Raw genomic sequence first — 6,000 nt, 5'->3', positions numbered from 1 at the left:
CAGATTTTTGGATATTAAGTTGATAAAATTATTAAGTACTTTAAGGATATTTCATGTGCTTAGAGATAATAATTCTCCTATGCCCATAATGAGGATAACCTGAGAATCAAGAAATAAATATTGAGGCTTTAAGGTATATCTGATTGACCCTAGAATTTACAACAAAGATATCTTACGACTGATGAGATTTATTATTCCGAATCTGGTATTTTTAAAGATGAGTATAGAAATTATGGATTACTGATTTATTTGAGGAAATTAGTCGATTATATGATTTGATGATAAACTTTGGAGAAGTTAGGATCTATTAATTGGTAAATTACTGAGGTTCTCTAGTTGATCACTCAGGCGTTTTTGAATTTATATTTCTAAGGATCTGATGAGGAATATGATATATGATAATTCAATCTGAGAAGTTTGAGGTATGGCACTAAGAATAATTTCATGGTTAGGGTAATTTGATATTTAGTACCACTTTTGTTGTATGCTTGTGATATTGTTATACATATTTGGAGAAATAGATTATTAATTCTGGTGCTAATTATTTTGGCAGATTTATGGATGTTAAGTTGATTTAGTACCTTAGTGATAAGCTTATAAATGATGTTTCTCCTATGTCTATGGTAAAGACTACCTTGGAATCAAAAGAGCAAATATTAAGGTTTTAATATCTATTAATCCTAAGGTAAGGAAAAGTATATCTTGTGGACTAAAAATTGTTGAGTAGTTCGGTGATGAACATCTACTATAGCCAATTGAGAATAATGATATCTTTTAAAGATAGGTATATAAATTGCAATTGATGGATCATTTTGAATTTTGAGGATTATTAATTCTTGTGTATTTGAAGATATACTGCCTATTATGCCGAATCTAGTATCTTTGGAGAATATATGGGGTTAATGAAGAAATAATGATGACTGAATGGTTCGAAAGTATTGGACAAGATTCTCTTCTTATGCATCTTATAAGCTTTGGAAATATTAGAATCCTTTAATTGAGGAATGATTGAGGTTTTCTAAAATCTAAGTTGTTTGGTATAAGAGAATTGTATATAGGATGCCTCATTACCATGCATCTAATATCAATTACTATTTTCTTAGTAAACTCTGACTTTATGGATAGATATTTTTACTATTTGAGGATTGATTGACTGCATAATTGTATTGGATTAATATTAAGAATTTGATCTAATTACTTTACCTCTTGAGGATGATAGAAATTGTGCAGGAACAAGAAAAAGATCATGGTACTTTATAAAAAAAAACATGGAAGTAAAAGTTTGAAGAATTATGATAAGACCATATTACTTCCTTGCACCTCTTTGATAAGATTAATTATATATGATCGAGGAAACATATCTAGCTCGCAAAGAGGACTGCTATATTTTGAGGTATGGATTAATGATGGTCTAAGTATTATGATTGTTAAGATCTGACAAGAATGATTTATGACATTCAGAATGATTCAATCAATAAACCTTAAGGTTATATAAATGATAGGCTTGCTGACTAAAATTTAGAGATACGAATTTTCTGGCAATCCAGGATTTAACCATTTGAAGAAATATTTACACCTGAAAACTTCATGTTGAGGTTGGAATCTATGGCATATGTTGATTAGCATTGATTTTCTTTAAGTCCTAAGAAACAGTGAGATGATAGATTTCATGTATTGATTTATGTTGATTGATTATTCCTGTCACTAATGTTTGAGTGATTGATTGATCGATTGACTAATCATAACTGGCCGCGATCAATCGGTGACGACAAAGAGATCGATGACGATAGCCAACACGTCTTGTCAAGCCCCACCAACAAAGGGCAACCTTATCATAATCCTTGTGAATCCCTATGCTGACATCTAGAAGACCAGAATCTATCACAGGCAAGATTACTATCGGTTAAGCATACAAGGTAAGTACGTTAACCCTCTTAGTCGTATTGAGTAGGACTAATACTTGACGATTTAGATTAAGAATTTTATCCATTAGGAATTCGATGTTAACACTTACTTCGGTTAACATTGACTTTGAACGATGCTTAGCCCTATATCAGATTTAAGTTATTTTAGTTACCATAATGATTATGATTATGGTAAATTTGGATATTGACCCATAGGATTATGGTTCCTATGAATAACATAGAATTACCCTTTAGAATAAGAATAAGCTTAACCATGATTTTTGAGAAGTTAATTGGAGATTATAAGTGTAAAATCAGTCAAGCTAGAATTGGATTAATTTTAGAAGCTTCCAACTTGACCTTTGGATTGATTTACTCCTATTTCAACTATGAAGGATCGTATGATAAGTTTTGGCTAACAAGATATTAGCCTTAAGTATAGAATTTGGCTATTGACATATGTGATGACTTTGGGTATTAGCCAAATGGATTGAGAATTTCGATATCATTTGTTATAGAGATAAATAAATCTTGATTGATGTAATACCCGAGAAAGACACCCCACTTAAGTTATTAAAATATGTGCATAAATATAAGATTTAAGAATTGCTCTTAGTCTAATAGAATTATGTAGTTATGCATGTAGAAAGTTGAATCAGTAAAGCAAAGTCGATCGAGCAACTTTTTGGTCGATCGAACGATTATAGGTCGATGTCGATCGATCGACTAAGTTTCGATCGAGCGAATCCAGTGCGACGCAGCTTACGGGTAAACAGCAGAAAAGTGATTTTTACCTTTGATTTTGAACCCATTGCTTATGGACGGTTCGAGATGATTGAAACTTATTTAGTTAGCCTAAGTTAGCTTAGTTTGGTTGAAATTGAACTAGATATGGTGGTACAATTTAATCATGACTCAAGATATGGAAGAAAATCTAATCTTGGCTATTAGATGATCTTGCATGGATATTTCTCTCTCTTGCTGCCAAAGATCCGACCCTTGGAAGGATTTGTGCTGGATTGATCTCAGCCCTTCGTGGTTATTATATATAGCTTGCATGGGATACCAAAAATCAGCCTAAACTCTCCCCATACCACTCACGTAAGCTCCCCTCCCCTTCACTGTTTTGGTACTGAATCTCCCATGGAAAAATCTCTCTCATTATTCTGTGGAAGCCAGCACCTATAGCCAGAAATAAAGCCTTAAATCTCCTCTTGTTTCTCAACAAAACACCAATAATCAACATCAGAAACCTCTCTCAAATTCTAGCTCGAAAGCCAGCAGCTTCCAACTCATTTCAAGCACTTTGCTTTGGAGTTAGACCTCCTTCTTTCATCCAATCTGTTGGGTGCGAATCTTGGTAAGTGAATCTCCCTTTCTACTCTCTAAAATTCAGTATGTGTTCCCAAGAATCATGGGTAATTTCTCCTCTTGAAAGAATTACACTCATGAAGCTTTAAACAAGCAAGATAGTAGCTTTGCTCTAATACTTTTGTGTGGAAGTGAGCTGTTGAAATATGGGTGTATTGATTTATGAAAAGGAAGGTGTGTGTGTGTGTGTGTGTTGTGTGCTGGAACTCCCTGCATGAATCAGAATATTAAAGTATGAACTAGTAAGTAAGTGTAAATGGTATATGGCTAATACATGTGTGTGTGGAAAGTATTATTTTGGCTACATAAGGGTATGAATGAGAGTTGTATATATATATATATATATATATATATATATATATATATCAACATACTAGTGAGTTAATGGCTAGTAAAAAGGGATGTCTTAGTTTCATTATTCAATAACCTAAGATGGCATTCAATATCTTGATTAAGAGAACCAAAAATGGAAGTATTAGGACAACGGTTAAAATGATACTTTAAGGATAAATATAGTGAACATATTTGTAGCATCATTTCACTAATTCAGTATTACCATATGATTGGAATTATGCAGTTATAGAGAAAGACTTTTGGAGCAGAAACTAGTAAGTATCTCTATACTTACTGAGGACGAAGCTGGTTGATTTTCCTATAATATTATGTTTACTGTTTTATTTACTTGTTTGCGCATGTGATTTTGCATATTTTATTATTTCTAATAACCTGTCTAATAACAAGCTGTTGGATCAAGATCCACGGTGGGTATGCGAGGCTTCACATGAGTTCCAAGGTTCTCAGTGAATGAGGAGATACCTGAAAAGAATAATAAATACAAAACTGGTGTACCAAGGTCACCAGGGAAACCAAGGTTTCCAAGAGCCAAGGCTCCCAAAGATTATAATTAAAAGTTAAGTGAGGAAACCAAGGTTTCAAATAACACGCTAACCGTGCTAAGGCCAACAGAGTAGTGAAAAAAGGGAAATACCTAAAACTCTACACTTAAGACTGTCATTGCCCTATGATTACATTTATGTTCATTTTATGTCTATGACTCGCGATCATGGATTATATTTTGTATATACATGTGATTACATGGCCATTGCATTATGTTGCATTAACTAGATAAATCAGCACTCATATTATTATTGGAAATAGCGGACTTACTTTAGTGTTTATGTTGTTTTCTTCTCTTTGTATGGTACTTGTAATGGTTCAGGCTATGAAGAAGAAGAGGATTATCAGGACTATCCCGACACATAGATGGTTCCTAGTTCAGTTTTGTAAGGTTGGATAGCTTTTATTTTGGGACTACCCTGTTATAGTCCATTAGCCTAACTTAAAACAATATTTATAATTCTCCGGTTATATATATATAGATTTTGGCTTGTATAATTATTTAGCCCTGTGTGGCATGACTGGTATTACTGTCTGTATAATTATGCTGACTGGCTCATTATATATATGTATTGAGGTATTTCAGTAGTAGCTCTGAGGTGTCAACCTATTCCCAATTCATATTACATTTATTCCGTTGCCAATAATTACCTCTGATAAGTTAGTAATGTCTTGTGGAAATTCGAAAATTTTCACCTACGCTTTTTGCAAAAGCGGGGCGTTACAATTGAGAATTACTAGACGATTTATATTGGCAAAGCTTGAAGTTTTAAAAAGATAAATGCTGACCTCATGATATCAGCCAATGATTCAAATTTTGTGATAAGTTTATACTTTTGGAAATATTACCTTTTATTAAGAAGATATGTTTTTAGCTATCGAAAGAAGTGGAATCTCCCTATGGAGACATGTTTTGGATATTCGTTATTGAAGAATAATGAGTGTAGATAAATCCACTTTGAAGTTTAATTGGATTAAAGTTGTCAATGATTTTTAATCGTAGTGGATGGAATAATTATGACAATGTGAAGAATGGGTCATGGCATAACCCCTATATTGAGGTTTAATTGATTATAGGAAAGTGAGAAATGTTACATGATGAATTAAAAAGGTTATTCCTACGATAGGCAACGAGAACAAGGTAACTGATTTATGATGTTTGGTATTACGCCTTATTGATTTTAGAATCATTGATTTATGGAATTGGATATTAGGTGTACATCCGATTAATAGTTAATCTATGCTTGAGCTTGAACCATACAATGGAACGTATGTATAATGTCTATAGAATGATTTGAAGATAAGTTTGAGGGACATTATTTTCTTACAACCTTTTTGAGGAATAAGAGAACAAAGATTATTACAGGACTTGATTTTAAACCTTACTTGATAATAGCATGGATTTAAAGGATGGTTATAATTGCATAAAACCAAAGTGCTGATGATATAAATGCAGATTTGAAATTGAGGTAAATTTCTAAGATATATGATGCTAACTCGATTGGTTAGATGATCAACTAATTGGTGTCATATTAGGGGACCCAATAGACTAATTCGAGGTCAATCAGAAAAAGAGAAATATCTCAGTTCCCCACTAAGCTGCATTTAGGAATGATTGAGGTAAGTAATATCTTGATTTGGAATTTTTGCTTGGTGTAAATTATTATGGATGATATGATTTACGTATTCGAGGTTTAAAGAATTAAATACTACTTTCTACTTGATAGATAGAAAGGATTCTCGGATTTATGTTAAAGGATTTTCTAACAGAAAGAAACTCCGAACTAAGGACACTCTTTTAATCGAGACGTTGAACCTGGAATAAGGT

Source organism: Alnus glutinosa, chromosome 5, assembly GCF_958979055.1.
Source record: "Alnus glutinosa chromosome 5, dhAlnGlut1.1, whole genome shotgun sequence".
Classification (NCBI taxonomy): domain Eukaryota; kingdom Viridiplantae; phylum Streptophyta; class Magnoliopsida; order Fagales; family Betulaceae; genus Alnus; species Alnus glutinosa.
Note: the sequence above shows the minus strand (reverse complement) of the source record.